A 10029-nucleotide genomic window follows, 5' to 3' on the forward strand; every position below is an offset into this window, starting at 1 on the left:
CACATGGTTGAAAACATAATATCACTTAATATCCTAGCATAGATAAACAATAATATGATATCATCTATCTTCAAACCAGAAACACACCAACAGTCTTATTTGTCATCACAGTTGTACATCCCAGGGAGGAGTAGACATGACTGGGTATAAAATCTTGTAACATTTGCAAATTTTTATTAGCACAACATGGGCGAATTGCATAAAGGAAAAATCAAAATTACAATGCCAATAGCAATAATAGTCTCTTTAAGGATTTTTATGAAAAAAAAGCATAGCAGTTTGTTCTGCAGAAAGGTGAATGAGGCAATTGCATGGAGTGAACATATTGGTAGTTGTGTTACCTTCATACAGTGCAAATACTTAATAAAAGCTTCAAATTTTTTTAGATTAACGTCTTCACTCTATTTATTCATGATGTTCAGGGATTTCAAATTACATGCAGGATACTATCAGGTGGCACATGCAGCCATACTTTACGAGATCATTCAAGACCCCTTCCTCCGCCATCATATGCGCCGTTGTGTTTGCTTCTCAATGAACCCTCATTTACAACAGTAGCTTGATCTCCTCAACATCCAGCCCCAGCACAGAGAAATTCTTGTGTTGATCATTTAGCACAGAAGCTACAGCCCTGCAATCGATTATGAAAGCTTCAATTTATGGAAGGAAATGTATAACATATCATTATGTAAAACAAATGCAAATATGATTTATTTCATTTTGTTTGTATAATATCTGGAAAAATTCCCTTTTAAACTTACACTTGAAGCCGCTAGTCGATTAACCTGCAACTCATATCCACAACAATATTTACATAATCTTTGATTTTGAATGATAAATCTGAAACACATGGCTAATCTATCACTGTGCTAGCTCGCCAAGCTAGATGATGTTCAGATAGAACAGTAGTACTGAAACACACATGCCTAATAAACCATCTATTCGAGTATTGGATCGTTCTGATGGCATTCATAGTGGAATAGTACTGTCGGTCAGGAACATACCTGAAAATGACCAAAGGAATATGCCTTGATTCACAAAACAATCAAAGTAAAAAAAAACAATAAAATTCATACTAACCTACACGTCTGTGCATGTATGAGAGAGAGAGATGCGGGATTGTAGTTGCACGTACTTATTCCTTCCAATCAGCGCCTTATATATACAAAAGAAAAAGAAGAGAGATCAGTACAACCCATCGTTTCCAATCAAAGTTGTTTCATTTATTTATTCCTTCCAACTATGAATATAAAGAAAATAAAACGAAGAGGAATCAGAGATTGTTGTTTAATGCTTGCGGGGAGTGCTTGCATTAGAGAGGATTGGGGATTAGAAAGACTGACCGGACTTGGTGGGCGGAAGAGGCGGCTGGAGACATAACAAATCTGCCTTCTAAAAAATGATTCCTGCCGCACACAAATCAGAGCTTCCAACCCAAACAAACTCAAGATCGTTAGGATTTGGATTTGTCGAGATAGAGAGGAAGGAGAGCCCCCACCTTTTGGCACAGGTGATGTCGGAGGACGACGACAACGGTGACACGTGTGGCACGCCTGGAGCTCTGGTCGACACCGGGGCGCGGGCTTGGGTCAGCACTATCTGCCGGGCTTGATTCGACAACGGATTGCAGGCTCACAGGGGCCCGGGTCAGCAGCAGCATCCTGGTATTTGGGGGCGACCCCCACGAACGCCAGGCTGGCAGCAGCACCGCGCCATGAGCACCACCATCGCCGCTGAAGGTGAGGTGTGTATGGTAGCTTTTGCACGGCTGAGTATGGATGGGTTGATTTATTTTGGTGAGTGGAACCGGACGGAGGATACGAAGAGGAGGGGGAAATAAAGTGGGAGAATACCAATGGCATGGTGGAGAAGATAACGCACATTTATTATTGAGGAGCCCGTGGTTAACGGATGAAGCAGATGTGGGATGGTAACGAAACGTCGTGCCTCGGTCATTTCTGTACGCGGGTAGCAACACGTTCAATGTGGCATCATGCATATTAGGAGTTCGCTGATGTGGTAGGACGCTGAGTTGGATGCCCTGCATGTTGAGATAAATACTTGTAGTGGGGATGAATCTCTTAAGTATATAGGATTCTCTTTCTCTAAAAAAATATATAATAATTCTCTTGATTATGACACCAAAGACGCAGAGTAGATGCACCGCCAGGTACAAAGCAGGTACAAACTAATCATTTCCTAATGCCTTCCAAATCTAATTAACATATTTGTGGTAGTATGCGTGAGTGTCCGTGTTGTATTCCCCAAAACACGACCTTATAACAAAAAAAAAAGGAGTGGGATTGTCTTGGGTACTATTCACCACAACCGGCTCACTCTGAGATAAAATATGTAGGCACATCGGACATGTATGTTTCTTGATATGATTCTAGCTATGTGATCACTATGAACCATGGCTGATGAGAACTATATATGCATGAACGCTTGATTGGGAGGTCACGAAAAATAAATGGCATAACAACTCATTGACGAGGTGGATGGCGACAAGTAATTGGTTTGTTGTACTTTGTATTTAGGTTTGCTTGCGTTTGTACAACCACTTTTTCAACCAAGAGAGCCTTTTGTACTTGGCTGGATACTAACATTAGTGCAGTCAAGGTCATCACACACGGTTAAAAAGAACATACACATATGTGAATCGTTGTCTTGCTATGGTGTGCGACATGGGGTGCATCGTCTTGTTTGGTTGTCTGCGTGGCTCTAACCTGCATTGCATGGGGGATCCTTGGTGGGCGTGGCCAGCTTGAGTGGATGCAAGGATGAGGTGTTTTCGCAAAAAAAAAGATGAGTGAGATGAGTGTTTGGTGGACCGTGTGATATGGGTGCACAAGAGATGATATGCAGGAGAGATGTTGTTTGGTAGGCTGAATATAGGCTCAATTCTGTTAACTCTTCTATTCCAATTTCAATCATTCCAGAACCATTCCATAGACAAAGAGAAGAAGTAAACAAATTTATATTGAAATCTGAACCAAAACTAAGTGTCGATTTTATTTACTAGGAATTTCTGAGACAAATCAAAAAGCTTTTCCACCAATCTGACCCATTCCACTGAGATGGAGTAGATAGCCGTGGCAGAGACCAACCGGATGAAGAGGTGGAGGGCGACGAGATGACTGTGGTAAAGATGGGCTGCTGGGAGGAGACGCCAGTAACGGAGATTTGACTGCGGCTCGTGGAGCGCAAGTGCTCCCTCCTCCCCAACCCGCTTCTTCCTCTCGGTCGGTGGCGGGTGGTGGGTCGAGCTCCGGCGGGCTTGTCCCCAGGCGTGGGTGCGCGCGGCGGCGGTAGTCGAGGAGCGCAGGAGTGGGTACGCGTGACGGCGGTGGTCAAGGAGCACATGCGTGGGTGCGTGCGTCGATGGCAGAGTGCGGAAGTGAGATCGATGAGACCATTTAGATCAAGGCGGCCGGGATGCAGGGGAAAGGACCGGACGAGCTTGCACGAAGGAAACACTCGCAACCTCCCCCCTTTACACTGTTTTTTATAGCGGACCGGCCCATCCCACTTCCTTTCTGCTTTAACACCTACGTCTGAGTGACTCGAACCTTACTCGTTGCGTTTAAGTAGCATGCGCCCTAACCAACTGGATCAGATCACCGATGTGCTAGTTTTCTTTTTTTAATCTTTATAAGATGCAAAAAACGCAACTGTTTTGATGTTTGCTTTCCTTTTCCTTTTTCTTGTTTTCTATCTTGTTTTTTTCCTTTTTCCTTAAATACATGAAAATTTTCAAATACAACGAAATTACCGCAAAATCAATGAACTTGTTTTCAATAGATGAACTTTTTCTAAATCGATGAACTTTTATTCAAATCGATGATTTTTTTTTCAAATTTGATGAACTTTTTTCAAAATCAATGAACTTTTTTCAAACTCGATGTTTTTTTCAAATTCGATGAACTTTTTTCAAATGAGGTGAACTTTTTTCAAATTTTGATGAAGTTTTTTCAAACTCAATGAATTTTTTTCGAATTCAATGAACTTTTTTCAAATTAGATGGCCTTTTTTCAAATTTTGATGAACTTTTTTCAAATTTGATTAATTCTTTTCAGACTTGGTGAAGTTTTTTTCAAATCCGATGAACTTTTTTCTAAGAACAAGAGTACATACTGTAGCAAACCGGGTTTTTTTCTAAGAAAAATAGTCTATACTGTAGCAGTTTTTGGAATGAAAAAAAAAATGGTCGAGCGGTAACCAGCGATCGAGCGAGCGGCGGCACCCAGCGAGCGCTGCTGGGCCAGGCCCATACTAGCGACACAGCGAGCGCTGTAATCGCCAACGGGCGCTGAAGGGGAAATCCCTATTCGCCGCTTGCTGCGGCAAAATGTCGGGCTACCGCACAGGGCAGCGCAGCGAGCGACAAACCTGGGCCGGCCCACTTATACATAATGCGTCCAACCGGTTTTGGGAACCTTCTAGAAGGTTCCCTGAACCGGTTTTTTTTCTGTATCGTTTTTTTCTGGTTCTTTTTCGGCTTTCTATTGTTTTTCCATTTCTCTTTTTTCGTTTCTGTTTTTTTTTTAATTTTTAGTTTTTTGTTTCATTTTCTTTTTCAAGTTTATTTTTCTTTCTCAGAACTTGTTCACAATTTTACAAAATGTTTACGATTTTCTTTTTTATTTATTTTCCTTTCTTCTCTTTTTTTAAAAAAATCAAAAAAATAATTTTTGTTCATGTTTCCAAAAAATGTTCAGTTTTTGAAAAAATGTTCTCAAAATTAAAAATTGTTCTTGTTACACAAAAAAGTACAAATCTTTCGAAATTCATAAAATGTACCAGATTTCAATTTTTTGTTCACATATTAAAAAAATGTTCGCGCTTCCAAATTTGTTCGGGATTTTTCAAAATTGTTCTCCGTTTTAAAATATGTTCTCAAAATTCAAAAAATGTTCGTACTTTAAAAAATTGTTCGCGCCTCCAAGTTTGTTCAGGATTTTTTAAAAATGTTCTCTGTTTCAAAATTTATTCTCAAGATTCAAAAAATGTTTGGACATTGAAGAAAATGTTCCAGCTTTCCTAATTTGTTCACAAATTCAATAATAGTTCATGTTTTTAATTTTGTTCACAAATTCAAAAAATGTTCTGGAAGTTTATAAAAGTAAACCTTTTTATTTTTTGTTCACAAATTCAAGAAATGTTCCCCTTTTTCAAATTTGTTCACGTCATCAAAATGTTCTTGTTCTACAAAATTTGTACGAAAATTCGAAAAATGTTTTTATTTTGAAGAAATTATTCATAATTTCGAAAAATGGGCTGTAGTTTTTTGGATTTTTTGCGAATTAATGTTTAACATTAGTCTCTCTCGTATACGTCTTTAACTGTCCGGCTGCTAAGTGAACATGAGGTGGTCTTCGTCGCGGTGGTTAGCACGGCAGGCCAATTGGTGCGCAGTCGCGTGTTCGAGTTACAGTGCTAGCGCGATTTTCTTTTTTGCGATTTTTTCATCTAGGGAAGGTGCCGTCAGGTGCCACTGTAAATGGGCTGGCCCACGCTAGCCGCTCCTGTGCGAAGCGCTGGCACTTTGCCGCAGCGAGCGGCCTATAGGAGCTCCCTGAAGGCGCCAAGGAGGAGGTCTCTGTGCGATGCGGTGATAGGATGCATTCAATTTTGTAAAAGCTACCATATGTGATGGGCAGACTTATCGCACAGAAAATGCAACACTGGTGTACTACTCCGGTAACATTTTCTTTGTAAAGCTGCCCGCCCATAACGGTGTATGCTTTTGATCGACAAATGATCCCTCTCGTTTCAATTTCGTCTTCTGGGAGTTCTTGTCGTAACAGATAGACAAGGTAGGGCAAAGTCCACTCGGGCGTAACAACTCGCACTTCTTGTACCAAATCAATTATTGTCGGGACCTCAACTTCTGCAGGAACTGGCGTTTCGACCCGTGGTGGGAGCTCTTCTTTGAATGAATTCTCTTTTATAGTTGGGGAGTGGAGGTGATCAAGAAAATATCTTTAGGAACAAGCTTTTGAGTGAAACCCATCTTTGACAGATCATCAGCTACTTGTTTTCCTAATGCCTCCCAAATATAATTAACATGTTTGTGGTAGTGTGCGCGTGTGGCCCAATATATGTGTTGTGTTGCCTAAAACCCCGACTTTAACAAAGTACAATGAGGTGAATTGTCTTGAGTACTATCCACCATGACTATCTCACAAAATATGTTGGCACACCAGATAGACATCCTTCTTTATCTTCTTCTAGCTATGTGATCACCGTGAACCATGGTTGATCGGACCTATATTTGAGGATGCCGGGAAAAAAAATGTCATAACAACTCACCGACAAGGTGGATGGTGACAATTGATTTATTTGTTTTACTTTTTTAAAACTATAAATGTTTGCTTGAGTTTGTACAACCACTTTTACAACCAAGTAAGTTTCTTGTACTTGGTTTGATACTTCGATAAACTTAAAGTAGTTGATTTAAAAAAAAACAGTTGGTTCGCCAACCGCCCGGCCTCAAGCGGGTGGCCATTAGATTGAAGGCGGAAAATATCCTCCTAGTCTTCCACAAATGTAGAAATCGCCCGCAAAAGACGGACCCACCCGACAACACCATCAGGAGACCTGCAAGTTTGTAGCATCGTCGCTAAGCGTCGCAACAACCTGCCTCTGGCCGCAGCGTCCCACACTCAAGGTGTTGAAAGTTGCATTTGAAGAACCTTTCTCAAGCTCGCAATATTGTTTTGTCAATAGATGGTTGGTGCCGCTGATTGTTGTTGTATTTCAGTGATTATTGTGTTGATTTCTTCATTTTTCCTCTTCTTATTCCTCTTCTTCATTATGGTTGGTGCCGCTGATTGTTGTTGTATGACTTCACTACTTGCTGGTGTGATTGTTGGTGTTAGTTGTTTATTTCCCCTAGGACACAATGTGTTGGACCACTAACACAAGGGTTTGTACCAAGTAGCAAATGTTCCTCAATGAGAGTGAAGGTATCCATCCATCTGTGGAGCTACTAATGTATAAAGTTCTAGGAAGTATTTTTATATTTTCAGAATAAATACAAAATACTCAGAAGGCATCTTTCTCCATCTCCTCATATCTCTCAAATACTCAAGGGGCATCTGGAGCGATATGGATTCCTCAAGCCCAACCGACTCAATCATCATGGTCACATACGTGGCTAACGGCATCCGCGAAGTCACGACATTGAAAGTCACATCATTGAATTCGGTCACATGTACATTCACATTCTTTAAATTGAACCAAACAAATAAAAAGGAACAAGCGAACAAATTTCTTAACTACTTGGCATTGCACCGAACACATGTGGATGGCTCAGGTTGACCACCACCACAAAGGCCATCAAGCCTTCTTCTTTTTTCGGCTTCTCCTCTTCTTCAGGTGTGCCGCATGACCAAAGTCTCCCCTGCCTAGCGGAGCCTATGGGTTATAGGCAACTCAATGTGCAAATTGTAAAAAAGAAATACCCGGTCATTGATGGTCTTTTGGGTGAGCTACACGGTTGTACTGTGTACTCAACAATCGTTTATCTATTCCCACATCTATTCACTAATCATGGAATTCGTTATGGACAGAAGGTCTGTAGAAGTGGAAGTAGGATGATGGGAGGAAAAAGAAAGGAGTAACAGAAAAGGAAGGTTTAGGACTTTCTGCCCACGTATCGCATTTGAAACAGGAAATATTTAATTTGGATATTAAATCTGCAAGGAAGGGAATAATCCAAACAAATGAGAACATACTAGATAGTTTGAATTTCATCCATTAGGGAGGGTATGACACACTTGTCTTTCACAATCAAGTCTTTTCTTTTTATGGAGCCGACATTGTCGATGGTGTTGGTCGTCGCGAGTGATGGACGACCACACAACACGATTTGGTTATTTTCATGTGTTAATTAAGTCTTAACACGATGCATACAACGACATGCAATCATCTAGTTCGTCTAATTTTGTTCGAAGTTGTTCTCACACATGGTTTTCTCAAACTTTAGGTTAGTTCATCTTCACTGATTTGAGGTCTGCAAAGAGGAGCTCGAGATTTTCTTCACGCATACGGAGTCCCTCTTTGCTTTACCGCACTACGGCACCTGATGCCAATACGGTCCATGTAGTCACTAGTAGAAAACATGGCTTTGGTTTAGGCCAGAAAAGGGCATTAATCCCAGTTGTCCTACAAACCGGGACCAATGGGTGCATCAGTCCCGGTTCATGAGGCCAAGGCGCCGGCCGGGCCTCGGGGGCCATTGATCCCGGTTCTTCTGACCCCTTTGGTCCCAATTCCAGACACAAACCGGGACCAATGGGCCTCGCTCCTGACGCCACACCTTTAGTCCCGGTTGGTGGCTGGAACCGGGACCAAATGTCAGTCTTCTGTCCCGGTTCTAGCCACCAACTGGAACTAAAGAGATGCCTATATATACCCTCGCCCCTGCCCGCTCGCTCCTCTATTTTTTTGGCCGTGTGGGAGGTGTATGCATGCGCTGCTCTGTATCCCTTCTATGCATGCACATGAGGTGTTCAATGAAAGAGAGGTCACTTCTCTCTATTAGTTAGCTAACACAATATGAAACCCCTAAATTAACCCTCCAAAACCCCTAACCCCCCTCCCTTTCAAAAATAACTAAAACCCCAGCGCCTGCGAGCTGCTGACGCGTGGCTGCCTTTTAGTCCCGGTTGGTGTTACCAACTAGGACTAAAAGTTCTCCTGCCTGGACGCCCCACAACGGCCACATGGAGCCCCTTTAGTCCCGGTTCATAAGCCAACCAGGACTAAAGGTTGTGGGCATTAATCCTTGTTAGACTTTGTAACGTAGCCCAACTGTGTAATCTGTATATTGGGTAACCTTATAAATATATGTGATAGGCCACCCCTAGAGGGTTGAGCCAGTTCCCACAAACCCTATGTTTAACATGGTATCAGCCTAACCCTAAGTCCTACTCCACCTCAGCCGCCGCCGCCGTGCCCCCAACCCTAGGGCCGCCGTCGCCGCAGCTACCATGACCGCTTCCGCCTCCGGTTCCGCCAGCTCCGGGGCCCTCCCCGCCACGCCGCCCGCCCTTCTCAATCTCCCCGCCCACGCCGGTGCGTCGCCGCGGCCCCAATTCTTCGGCACCACCACCGTTGGCTTGATGTTCTCGGCTCCGATCCAGCCATCTCCCGCGACGTCGACGGTGGCGGCCTCCACCGCCGCGATGATGGCGCCACCCGCGGCCCTCGCTGGTTCGTCCCCGACACTCCCCATCCTGCCGGCGGCCTCGGGGGCCTCCGATGATCCGCTCACGGGTGTGGCACCCGCAGCTCCTGCGGTGTCCGCTGGTGCTACCACTGACGCCGCCATGTTCTCCGGGCCTTTTCACTTCGACAACCAGATCACCACTCGTCTCACGCCGGACAACTATTTGTTTTGGCGTGCCAAGGTTCTACCGCTGCTCCGCTGCCGCTCCCTCCTTGGCTATGTCGATGGTTCCCTGCCGTGTCCGCCGCAGGTTATCCCCACTGTCCACGGCCCGACCATCAACCCGGTGCACCGTGTGTGGGTGCAGCAAGACCAAGCGATCCTCTCCGCCATCCAGGGCTCCCTAGGAGACGGGGTCGCTGGCCTTTGCCTCTTTGCTGCCTCCTCCTTGGATGCGTGGACGACTCTGGAACATGCGTTTGCCCAGACCTCCACCGCCCACTCGATGGCTCTTCGCAGCAAGCTCGATGACATCAAGAAACTGGACTCATCTGCCACAACATACTTCAACAAAATCAAGGTCTTGGCGGACACACTGACCTCTATTGGTCGACCGCTGAGTGATGAGGAGTTCGCCGGCTACGTTATCAAGGGTCTCGATGCCGAGTACGACAACCTTGCCAAGGCCGTCCACAATGCCAAGCCGCCGCTTCCTCCACATGAGCTCTTCTCCCGTCTGCTCTTCACCGAGCAACGCATCGAAGCTCGCCGATCCGTCACCACCACCGCCGACCAGCCAACGGCCTTTTGGGCATCGCGTGGCCAGCGCCCACCTACGCCCTCTTCGCCTACCC

General features: G+C 44.3%; 1 long non-coding RNA gene across 1 annotated transcript; it reads right to left on the reverse strand.

Annotated features, from left to right (window-relative positions):
• Positions 1 to 494: 494 nt before the first annotated feature.
• LOC125524878 lies at positions 495 to 1821 on the reverse strand. The gene is made up of 4 exons (XR_007291014.1): positions 1499 to 1821; positions 1344 to 1426; positions 1081 to 1155; positions 495 to 631 (listed from the first exon to the last, which is right to left on the reverse strand). It is a non-coding gene; the product is annotated as an uncharacterized LOC125524878 (long non-coding RNA).
• Between the last annotated feature and the right edge of the window lie 8208 nt (positions 1822 to 10029).

The sequence above is a fragment of the Triticum urartu genome, chromosome 7 (assembly GCF_003073215.2).
Source record: "Triticum urartu cultivar G1812 chromosome 7, Tu2.1, whole genome shotgun sequence".
In the NCBI taxonomy this organism is placed as follows: Eukaryota; Viridiplantae; Streptophyta; class Magnoliopsida; order Poales; family Poaceae; genus Triticum; species Triticum urartu.